Source organism: Bactrocera latifrons, unplaced genomic scaffold (genome assembly GCF_001853355.1).
Source record: "Bactrocera latifrons isolate USDA-ARS-PBARC rearing strain unplaced genomic scaffold, ASM185335v1 scaffold_84, whole genome shotgun sequence".
NCBI lineage: Eukaryota > Metazoa > Arthropoda > Insecta > Diptera > Tephritidae > Bactrocera > Bactrocera latifrons.
This window is the reverse complement of record NW_017537534.1, coordinates 568892-582180: the sequence shown is the minus strand read 5'-3', so window position 1 is coordinate 582180 and position 13289 is coordinate 568892.

The following is a 13289-nucleotide window of genomic DNA, read 5'->3' as shown; positions in this document are numbered from 1 at the left end:
TGATGACATGTACCAAATATGTCTGAAATCCGTTCACAACTGAAATCTCGATTATCATTTTATCATGCGAGAGTATAAAATGTTCGGTGACACCCGAACTCAGCCCTTCCTTACTTGTTTTTCTTAGTTATTAATCAGTAGAATCAAACGATGGATCATGCGATAGCTACTTCGAATGCAAATGACGATCGCACACGCATCAGCCTTCAAATCGGCGTCAATTCTGGGATACGAACAAAAATGACATTGCCGAAAACATTTTACATCGTATTCGCTAAGAATTGGAAATGGATCAATTCCGGTTGATACTTCCGGTGGTTTGATATCAATTCCATCTTCCCTTTATCAATTCACGAAAGATAAACTCATCACAAATGTTCGGGCATTGGACAAATTATCGTAACTATGATTCCTTAAGTGCGCGCGCAATGTTAGCAAACAACAAGTAAAGAAGACCAAGTTCGGGTGTCACCGAACATTTTATACTCTCGCATGATAAAATGATAATTGAGATTTCAGGCGGGGTTGTGAACCGATATTAACCATATTTGGTACATGTCATCAGGGTGTTAAGAAAATATTATCTACCGAATTTCATTGAAATCGGTTGAGTACTTCCTGAGATATGGTTTTTGGTCCATAAGTGGTCGACGCTACGCCCACTTTCAATTTTTAAGAAAAGCCTTCGTGCAGCTTCCTTCTGCCATTTCTTCCGTAAAATTCTGTGTTTCTGACGTTTTTTGTTAGTCGGTTAACGCACTTTTAGTGATTTTCAACATAACCTTTGTATAAGAGGTGGGCGTGGTTATTATCCGATTTCTTCCATTTTTGAACTGTATATGGAAGTGCCTAAAAGAAACGACTCTATACAGTTTAGTTGACATAGCTATAGTAGTTTTCGAGATAGGTACAAAAAAGATAGTGCGGGCGGGGCCACGCATACTTTTCCAAAAGAATTATGTCCAAATATGCCCCTCCCTAATGCGATCCTTTGTGCCAAATTTCATTTTAATATCTTTATTTATGGCTTAGTTATGACACTTTATAGGTTTTCGGTTTCCCCCATTTTGTGGGCGTGGCAGTAGGCCGATTTTGCCCATCTTCGAACTTAACCTTCTTATGGAGCCAAGAAATACGTGTACCAAGTTTCATAATGATATCTCAATTTTTACTCAAGTTGCAGCTTGCACGGACGGACGGACGGACAGACGGACGGACGGACAGACAGACATCCGGATTTCAACTCTACTCGGATATGTCGTTATTATGTTTCGCAATCTTCATGCGCCAAAACTGTGTAATGGAACCCGACTGATTGTGGCGCAGCTATATAATACAAAGAGGCAGAATGCTTGATTCTACGAATTCCTTTGMGTTTTAACGATTTGCCATTTCAGTTCATTCCATTTCCAGTGAAAACAGAAACCAAAAAATGTTGTTTGTCAAAGCTGCGTTACATTAAAAAAATATGAAAAAATTAATTCAACTTTCTTTTCATTTCAAAACACATCATTTCATGCAGGACAACGGCGCGGGGCCAGCTAGTGTATATATAAAATTGCTTAGATCCCGATCCTCTGGTTGACGTTGTACATCTTAAGATATTTCCCTGACTTGATTCTTGCAAGTTGCAAAGTATAAAGGGTCGATTGCACCCGAAATAAGCTCTTCCTTACTTGTTATTTTTAATTCCGTATTAGGAACAGAAATTTATTTGGGATACAGGAAATGCGACCCCTTTGATCCCTGGTTGGTCTGTGAAATTTTTAGACTATTTTTGCTTACAAATTTCCGACGGAATAACTTATACGGAGTTGATTTTGTATATACTTAAAAGTAGGGCGTCTGAGGTGATATAAACGGTTTCGATATCTTTTTTGAGTAAATCAAAAAATTTATAGTTTCATAGCCTCCAGATCGAATCATGAGAGCATACAAATCAGTTATGATCCTCCGACTCGTACTTAGAAATCGTCAATTCTACTACCAGAGAAAATACTCGAATTACTTATGAAATTCGCATAAATTAACTGCGCACTACACAAACGAGCGTTGTTGATTTATTTGAAATTGCAATGAAATATGTAAAACTACGCAATTGCATTGTCCTCAAAGAAATCTAAATTTAGACTGATATTGTTATCGCACAACATAATAATTCCCTAAACGCTCATTTGCTCTCGCCAATCGCGAATTATCAGCGAAATGTCGGTGACAGTCACGGCTGGCGGAACAGCCTTAACTGCCGCTCTTGTGGGTGGATGCAGCGGCTGACCGATTACCCACTAGCACATTGCCGCATAGTCCGCAGTCCGAACATCGCAGACACAAATGAAAGCGCAGACTTTGGATAAACGATGTGGGGCGGAAGTCGGCTGGGGAGACGGCTTGCCGCAGAACGCCATGGCGCGTTGATAACAAACTTAGAATAACCTTAAAAGTTGACGCCTCACATATGAGAACCAGATAAAAGAGGAAAATACTAAGTACAATAATAACACAACAACAAGGTAGATAGCAACATAAATAGTACAACAACAATTGGATCATTAGATCTCCACAACAAATCTGACAAATCTCGCAGTTAAATTGAAGCTAAACTTTGTGAATGAGAGCACAACTTTTTGCTCGCCTATTGAAACCAGAGGAGAAGAGTTAACCATTGCACTTACATAATTACTTTGCATTACGTTAGCAGAATTGAAAATATAATAAAAGCGGAAAAATTTTCTAATCCAATTTGGGCAAATAGTTTTCCTGAAACTAAATGTGGGGAACGATTTCCTCACTATCTACCAACTCAAGTCTTAATGGCAGAAAACCACGGTTTAATCAGTGTTTTCACAGATAATCCGCAGAAACTAATTCCAAAGAAGTTGGATTTACGATGAGCGTAACTTTGAATTTCCAACAACATTCTTTAAAACGCGAAAAAGAAACATGACTTGCAGAATTTAGTCTTTGTTCGTCGAGAGAGAACTTTACTTCTCAATTGCCTACTCAGTCCCATGCAGCACATAGTTATACTACTGTAGATTTCCGTTCCCACGACAGTCGGGTCTACGAAAACCGGAACGGACCCGGATTTTTATCCGGCCAAGGACTGTTAACTCGGCAGAATTTCTGCCGTTACAACAACAACAACAATACTACTGCAGATTTCGAGGCTCATATTGTTGTTGGTGTTAATGCCGCTCCAAGGTAGAGGAAATTACCTACAACATCGAATTTATGACTGTCAGCAGTGACGTAAGAGCCAAGTCGCAAATAGGAGATATTTCGTCTTACCAAATACCAAATGGGGATACCAAATTCAGATATTGCGGGATAAAGACAGTTCCTTTTCATGTTGTCAAAAGCAGCTTTAAAAGCTACATTACATAGATCATAAAAAGGTGGTGTGTGTCAATCCTAGGACATTAAAAGACATTCTCATATATAAATCTGGTATGTATTTCCTTAGGAAAAAGTATATAGATATGATCGTTTCAACTCTCTGAGGAATGAAAAATGGAAGACAGAAATCTGGGCGAAATTGAGTAAAGTTGCTTCAGTAACGCGCTTTGTAAGTATGCAAAACTCAGAGTCAAAGAGAAAAGTATAGTTGGAAATATTCGTTTCGGTTGCCAGTGGGCAAATGGAAAGATTAATTATACATAAGTAAGAATCGACGAAGACAAGACATTCTCATCTCCAAAGTCCTTTATTCAAAGGCGAATTACTAGCCAAAAAATCAGTTAGCCAAACAATTTTTCATCAAACTCGAAAATAATAATGAGAAGCCAATTAGATTACAGAAGACTATGGTACCCAGTCTGCAAGAATCTTCAAATAGAAGAAATGTGTAGCGAAGCTCAATGCGCTATGAAAATTGTTTTCAATAAGAAAATGGAAGAAACCAGTCGAGAGAGTCAGTCGTCGACAAAAATGTAATAAAATTTAGCACCAAAAAAAAATGGATCAAATTGTAATTTGTTTAACAAATAAATATTTGAATTTTATGTAGTTTTTTTGTTGTGAATTTATTATTTTACGTTTTATACTTAAGTTTTTATATTATATTCTCATTCCAAGCTGAACTTTATTAGATTTATGTTAGTGCAACAACTTTGATCAACGGAATCACCCATATTTTAAGCGGCGGCCACGCTTAAAGGCCCCCGACTCGAGATAATGCGACGTTTCCTTCAATAAGCTGTTTTTTTTGTTTTTTTTTTTTTTTTGTTGACTATATGGAACCAGAGATCGACTACATCAATATCCTCTAATTCAGACACAAAAAAGTCATTAATAACGAATCTAAAGCGTACCCCATATTGTATTGTATCCGCCTTAATTTTTGAAAAAATATGAACGAATGATGATTCCCTCTGCCTTCAACACCAAACAGTGAGTTTTAGAGAATGTGACGACATCTCACAATGACCTGTGAATAAGTATCACTCCAAATGCAACAATTTGGTTTGTTAACTTACCCTTTCAACCAAAGGTTAGGTTCAAAGCAGAACAAAATTTTCTTCTGAAAATCGGGATCGGTGGCTCAATTGTTATTAAGCTGCGATTCTTGCAAGAGTTGGATTTTGTAAGCCCGCTAACTACGAGCCTTCCACAAAATCTTCCAACTGTAACGTACGATACCAGATGGACTCAATTCGGGTTTTCTTCGATACTCTGCTCTGTAACAGCAATAGCATCTGACGATGCACTAGAGTAAATGTGTTGCGAAACCGATCCATAGTTATTCGAATTACCGACTCTAGTGGGCGAATTTTAGACACAACGGGTGATGCGTCGCGCGAACAGAATCATTATTTTGGTATTTAATTTGCAAACCTTGGTCCGGAGTAAGGCTATTAATTATTAAATGGTAAATCAAATTAAGTATAAATAAAGTAACCGTTACTATTCTGGATTTTTAAGTAACCAACCGATACTTTTATCTGAGCTCCCTTTGCATTCATTTTCACTGTGAAACAACTAAGGGATTAGTTTGGTGAGTTCTATATTACCCTAACGTTAAGTTTTGCATGCGTTAGTAAATATGTATGCATTATATGTATGTACATATATATGTTTGCATGTTTTTATATTTGTATGTTTCTAAGTCTGTTCATATGTTTTGTAATTTTTTAGCACGCTTAGAGCTCGCATGTCCGCGAAATAATCAAACACTTCTCAATGGCCCAGTGACGCTGCGACGTCAAGATGCTGAAATGAACGACACGGTCGTGTTAAACTGTGTAAATTTTATTGTTGTAAAGTGTACATTATTTTATACAAGCACTCAAAAAACTTACATACACTCGTTATTACCAGTATTTATATACACATGCACACATATGTACATACCGACACAGACACATGTGAACATGTGGATATGTTTTTGCGAACACATTCAGCCAAACTTGTAGAAATTTCTTCGTTGTTGTTGTTGTACCAGTCGGTGCCAGTGTCAGCACGACAATGAGTTCCAATGAGCGCAACTAACTTTAAATACATACATACATACATATATTTTCATGCGATTTACTCGTACCCACTGCCCGCCCTCCTCCCTCTTCTCCCCTTAATGCACAGCGCCAGCCACACAAATGCATTCGTATCATTCGCTAAACGCGCTGTCGTTATTGTTGTTGTTGTTGGCAGTGTGACAGCGATTGCATGATATTCATTTTTCCGCGATGTGTTATTGTTGCCATTGTTGTTGCATTACTGTTTAGCTAGTTACTGTGATTGTTGTTCACTTTCAGGTTGCGAACAGCGAGAGAGGAGCATAAGGAGGATACGTTACATACATACATGCAGTACAAGCATATATGTATGTATGCACAGCTGCTGTACATAAGTTTGTGTGAACACTCTTAGAAACGAGGTAACTGAATTAAAATGAAAAGCTTGAAATTATTTTCGGTTTCTTTGGGCTAATAAAAATGTACTTAACAAACTTTACACATACATGCATACATAAATACATATTTATTATAAATAGCTGTAAGTGAGATTAAGTTAGATAACTGCTATTATTGTGGTTGATGATTTCATATTGATGCTTTGCTTATTGTCATAAATATGACATTGTTGACATTGTTTTGATTTGCGCTCAGATAAAATAAAATGTACGCATTGGTTCTAAACTACTTAACCCGGCCATTATAAAAGGAAATTATAATAAATTCTTTAACAAAGTTAATTATATTTGATAATTATATATATATGAATATATGTATATACAAAAATATACTAAATAAGCGATTTACAAAAATTTTATTTGAAATGGTCGCCCTTTGCTTTCACACAATCCTTCCAACGATAACAGCATGCATAGTTATCGACGACGCTGCTCGAACCAAATGTTTTTGAGTCTTTCCAAATTTCTGTGGGACATGTCGATGGTCATATTCTACAGCGCTAACCACAGGCTGTAGTCCAGTAGATTCAAATCTGACCTTCCAGATGGCCAATTATCTGCAGCTATGGAAGCACTGCTGGGTGATTTTTGCCTTTTGGGATAGATTTTTACTGGATATTTTCCATCGAAAAGAGTATTGATTAACTACTTTGGCACATCTTCTACAACTCCCCACAGGCACAATTTTGCCCCAGTTTTAACCTTCTTATGAAGAAATGAAGAGGTGTAACCCCTTTACAGTAGACTCACCATTATCAATCCGATGCGTTCAAGCAGCATTTCAAAAATGCAAAATCGTCTTTGAACGTCTCTTGACTTCAGTTCATATCGCACTGAATTTCCTTGCTTTTAAATGTATCCGGCTGTTTTAAGCGCGTTGAAAGGGCTGAAAGAGTTAAAGCAGACGACAAACATGGTTTCATCGTCCACCATAAAGTTATTTCTCCTGGACAAACCGTCAACCAACTTTTACGTGCAGACTATTAGACTAAAAACTAGACTAAAGTTTTTTGTTAGGTCTGAAACCTCGTTTAATTTTCTTAATCGGCATATGATCAGCCTTACCTTTATAAAGGTTGGTAGGTATGAGTGCTCCCGCTTTGGCCCCGCTGGATGCGCCATTTTAAAGTACAATCGGAGTTCTATAAACTTGCTATCTCGTTTAATTTTTGCGCTCAAACCACTGTTGGCTTTCGATGAAACTATTTATGTAAGCTATACTTTTTGTGGACAGCATAGAGAGTCTGACGCCTGATATTCTGTGTCTTAGTTGTGCGTGCTAGAGATGGACACTCACAGAGAGCGTACAGCTGCGGCAAATATTGTTATAGGGCAGATTCATTTTTAGCGTGTGTTCTCCAAACATCCAGTGACCCGTTATAGCTGATGTAAGCCCAAAAATACTATTTCTGGACATATATAGTAAGTACTTAGTTTTAGTCTTATCATATTTGAGCTATTTCTGAAGTTGGTAATTGATTTCCATTTGCACTGCGCTATTTGTTCATAGTGAGTATAAAGCTCTCTTTTGATCGTTCCCCGCCAACATATCATTAATTCTGCCTCGGATTCATCGAAAGAGGCTCCTAGTTTTACCAACTCTTTTGCTTTTTCCTTTACCGAAAATGTTTCTGTGGCCGGGAACCCAGATTAAGGACAGGTGGGGTTGACTCGACAGTGAGCTCAAAGCCTTTTTGCACGACAACAATGCCAACTGTGCTGTTGGCTATCCGGGTATATGGTTGCTTTCTGTATCCCTCTGCACTTATTCAAAAGATCACCATATGCCCTCTCTATACCTAGTACTTCCGCTCGGAAGATTTGGATGAGTTTGGTAGTCGGATAGAGAGAGAATTTTCGAGATCCGCATCCTATTGCACTCATGCTATTGAAATTGGGGGAATATAATCTGATTTACGTATGTTTAAATTGTTCAAGAAGGCGCTTTGTAAAATATTTCTTATTTCAAAATCCTTTTTCCTATATTCTCATAATAGAACATTCTGTTACTCTCCGTGTAAAGATGTTAATGGGGAGCTGATGCAGCAAACCAGTGCTCCGTAATGTCAGAATTGTCCTAATGACGGCCCTATTATACATCCAAGTAACAATATTTGGTTTAAGGAAGTAGAGGAAGAGAAAGGCCTCCATTCCGTTGGAAGGACCAAGTGGAGAAGGACTTGGCTGCACTTGGAATCTCCAATTGGCGCCAAAGAACGAAAAGGAAGAACGACCGGCGCGCTATTGTAAACTTGACTATAACCGCGTAAGCGATGTCTACGCCAAGAAAGAAGAATAATCTTCCAATTTAGTTTAGAATCGATTTCAACCCCCAGATATTTAGCTGTGGGGGAAGAAAATTTGTTGAACCACAAAGTGAGGGAAGATTAAATTGAGGTATAGGTGTAACCTTCGTAGTGTTCTTTCCATAATCTCATTGATTGTTGAAAGGCACATCCTTGAAATAATCAAAAGTATAGGATTTGTCTGGAAAGTAATAGGACTGAGTCGATTTAAAAATATTTATTGAACTAATCCTAAAACCTTTCAAAATAGTCTCCTTCTGAGTAGATGCAGAAGGCGTCACAGAAGGCATTCTCCGGAATAGTCTTGAGAGCCGAGATGCATGCTGCTTGGATGCCCTCTGTCGTCTCAAAATGCTTGCCTTTCATCGGCTTTTTCAGGCGAGGAAACAAAAAAGTCCGGTGGGCCATATTTGGGCTGTAGGTCGGCTGCAGAAGCGTTGGGAAGCGTCCAAAATAATTGTATAAAAATTGTGGTAAACTTTCGCTCTGTTTATTTGAAAGGTGTCCTCTGTTTGCTAAAATCGTAACACCAATAGCTGGTATGACGGTTTTTCAAGAAGTGATGGATAAGAAAACAGGGCAGATAAAATTGGGATCTGTCACGTCTGCACAAAAGTGATTAAATTAAAACGGCATACATTAGAATTTATCCCGGCATACAATAAAAGAGATACCCCGTCTTCGCATATTTTGAATGCACATTTTACCATAGGTACTAGAACCGCTAGCTTCTGAGGAACTGCGAGATCCTTCTGGCCTAGAATAAAACATAAGAGATATACTGACTACATGCTCTTAACAAAGTTGAACTTAATGCACTCGTAGGAGTTCTGGACATTGTCCAATAGGCATTCATGGTGTAAAGCTAAAAACACTGTCGGACGCAAACTGACATAATTTTAGGGAAACAAAGTGCAATGGAAATAGCCAGGCACTCTCTCCTACATTGTCCAGCCTTTGCAAGACTGAGGTTGGAACGTATCACCAGTCAACTACGAACCAGAAGACGTAGCAGAACTGAAATTAGCCCTTAACAGATTTATGAGGTTCCTATAATCAATTTTTAAGGGTTCAAGGTTGCACAATGGACCGGCGTCATAAGCTGTCTAAGTGAAAACCCTGGTAGAATCGACCTGTTAACCAGACTCGGATCGCAAGTCAGGCTATAATAAGACTAACAAAGTCCTGATACTTCCCACAACCTCAGATGTTGATAAAAGCTATTTGCAGCGCCAGATTATTGAAAATGCTCAAATTATAGATTAAATATATAATTACTGCGGTCGTAACTTGAATTCGAATAATTGCTTTGTTTGTGGGAGCGTATGGAACTTTCCTAGCAGATAAGAGAATCACCATCGAAGCAACGAAGCAAGGAAAACATCAGCCGCAATCTTACACCCGTAAACAACGTGAGTAAATGCAATGCAATCGTAACAACAGTAACGTGTCAGCAAAAGTGTTATCAATCACAGCAACAACACTGCGTGCAAAGTTAAGAAAGATAATCGACAGCTCGTTGGAGCACGCGCACTTAATGCCGCCATTAGCAACTCGGCATACAGGGTGCGTCTGCATTGAGCAGCCATTGAATGCCGTAATTCTATTGATGTGTCCTGATTGCTTATTGCTCGTTCTTAATCTGCTTGAATTCACGTCACAGGAGTGGTCGCCATACCTGACTAACAGCCAGTTTGCCTAAAATATTGTTGATTTGCCGCAAAAACGTGATTTAACCTCGGAACTGCACCTTCGCCCAAGTGCCAAAGTGTCACGTAAAGTTTGATATTTTTATGTTGAGTTTTCAGTTTTATTGTAATTCGCTTTGTCTTTCAAATACACACACACACACGCGCACGCGAGTACTTGTGTTTCTTTCACTTTTTATTACCCATCCACCTTTGTTCCTACAAAAAGAGCTTGTTGTATTTTTCGCCAGCGTTTGTCGGCGAGGCAGTGAAATCAGTTGTTGCGTTGTTGCAGTGTGCAGCGCGGTCAGCGTTTAGCGGTTGTTGCTTTGGCTGTTGCTACGCCTGCATTTCGGAAAATACCAGCACGTCCGACCGCAGAAAATGCCGCAAGCTAAGCCCGAAGATAATTTTGTTCCACAAATACAAATGTGTTTGCATGAAGACAAAGGTGTTGCGAAGTAAAAAGTGTTCGAAACAAAGCCGGCATTTTCCCCCGCCTCCACCTTCCACCTTCGGGATCATTATTTTGTCTTAACACAGGTAAATTTTTTACCGAATCTAGATGCATGCCTCGTTCCTCTTTCCGCTCCTTGTTTTGAATGCTCTTGTGCATTGCATTTCTTGGATTGTGTGCCTGCTTTGATATTTGACAAATTTTTAAGGTTTTATTGACCCGAAAGGCTGCCAATATGAGCGAGTGTGCATTTCGTGTTTTCGTTTCTTCTGCAAGTTTTGATTTATTTGATTGGGTTATAAGAGCAGTGGCGTTAGACAAAGATTCAATAATTGATATTAAGAGAGAAGTATTGGGAAATAGATTCAAACAAAGTTGAGGAATATTACCATCGATTACCTGTTTAATATATTTTTAACTTATGGCAAAAGCAAAAGTTTGTACATATGTATGTACTCGTATATACATTTCTCAGCAGCGGTTTAAGATCTAGCAGAAAAATTCGTTTAACTAAAAGTCATCAAACGGTTTTAAACAAGAATACTATTAAACTATGAATACTTGTATCTTATTTAATTAATTAAAAGAGTTTCCAATCATATTAATAGTAAAATGTTGAATAGGAGAGCAGTTATCGCATTTGACAGAGACAAAGCTTAGACTTTAAGATTATATCTTGTAATTTCACTTTTTTTCAATTTTTAGTGCAAACTTATCGATAAGAAAACGCACCTAAAAAACGCCGACGTCTAAGAATTGCGCATGGGCGGCTTCATTACAGCCTTGTGTTGGATATAATGCGGTCCATCTTCGTATTGACTCAGCGCTTGGTCGACTGCTTCGAACTATATACACTCAAAGTTACAATGTCGCGCCGCTTACAACGATCGAAAACCCGGTAGTGAGTCAGTGAATTGGTCGACAGTTCGGTGGTCGGCAGCCTTCGACTGCAGGCGGTTGACATCAAGTAGCTCTCGTTGCTACTGACGTCTTGCTCGTTCGGTCGATCTTACCATGTTGGTATATTTTCGCATTTTTATTTGCCGATTTTGTTTTTATTTGTTTGTGCCATTTTGATGTTATTAGAAGACAGGCACACAGACAACGGTTCGTTGTTTGTTGTTGTCGGTACTGTCATCGGCCATATGCAGCTGTTTGTTATTTGTTATCGCACGACTGGAAACTGCTCGGCGTTTTTTGGCTTTTATGGTTTGCCAAGCTTGTTCGTGCGCAACGAAACTGGGTCTGTTGTGATGAAATGTGGACAATTTGTTGCCATTGCTGACGTATTATCAGAAATTGTTATATTTTCAACTTGGCTACTTATGACTGTTGGAAATTTCGCACAGATGTGTTCGTTTGTTCGCAAGCTATGCTAAGTCACAGAATGGCTTGCTAGCCACTAGACGACAGGTACATAACTGCAGAGAAACACAATGCGGCAATGTGAGTAATCACAGTCTGCCGGCGGGTTCTTTGGCAAACCAGTCAGCTGAGCACTTACAGTGCAGTCAAGAGGCCGATCGAGCCATCACTCAACTTGTCGGGATCTACAAAAACGTTAAATATATTTGATATATTTTAAAATCAAATAAATAACAGTTACACCAGTTACTTAAGCAAGTTTCTTAGAAGCTGCGGTTTGTTGACGATTTATGCGAAATGACCGGTGTTTTAGACTGACTTCAATATTTTCCAACTATCTATAAAGGACATAATAGAAATGGGATGATTCAATTCGTTAAAGTTGTTTGTGAGGTATGAAATTTTAGAAGTTCGCCAATTCCTGCCCCCATCGTACAATTCATCAACCGATCCATTCTTTATAGGTATATTTTTATATCTCTTCCAGGGATATTTTTTAGTAATTTATAGGAATTTCAGTAGCTAGCGAGATTGGTGGTGGTTATTATCGATACCCATCGATGACATGAATCCAGGATTCTCGCGTACACTTCGAAGGGACAAAACGAAATATCTCCTATCATTAAACAAACAGTCGTCATTTACGCGACTTGGCTCGGACGTTACTGTTGACAGTCGTGGATAACTTCGTCTATTTTGGAACCAGCAACAATGTCAACTACGAAATCCAACGTAGAGTCACTCTCAATACAAGTCCCTCATTATTACCGTCTGCATCTGATATATCGGCCTTAGGAGTGTTCGAAGGAAAGATTTTGCAGAAGATTTACGGTTATTTGCACATTAGCAAAGGACGCCGCAGTCGACCGAGTGATGAGCTGTACGAGATATGCGGCGACAATAACAGTTCAACAACGGCTGCGCTGGCTACGCCGGTTTGTCCGAATAGAAAAGAAGACTACAGTTGTGTTGGTTTTCGATGCATAGGAAGAATAATACCTCCACTCTGTCGGGAAGATCAGATTGAGAAGGACCTGGCTGCTCCTGGCATCTCAAATTGACGCCAAATGGCGAAAAGAAGAAACGGCTGACGCGATGTTGTTAACTCGGATATAACAGAGTAATCGGTGTCTACGTAAAGAAAAAGAAGAAGTCTCATTAAAAGTTCTATCAAACTTATTCAATAAAATAATTTTTATCATATTTTCTTTATACCGATATATCAAGCTAGTACCAAGCTTCCAGACTTCTAAAATAGCTATTTAATAATTTACATTGATTGTTGATGGTGGTGGAAGAGGACTGCGGGTGATCCCAAGAACTTGGTACTAACTGTAAATCATGAGCTGTTCCGGCGACCTCTGGTGTTGGAGATAATATTATATTAAGGAAACATACCACCTAAAAGCCCTGTTTGGAATATATTTGAACTTGTCTAGAAAATTTTGGAGCCAAGCATTAGAAAAAACATACTTAAACCGCTATTATACTCCAAGAGTGCATATGTCAATTCAAGCTTGGAACACCAATACGTTTACATAGTTGGAAAATTTAGTAGAATCGAC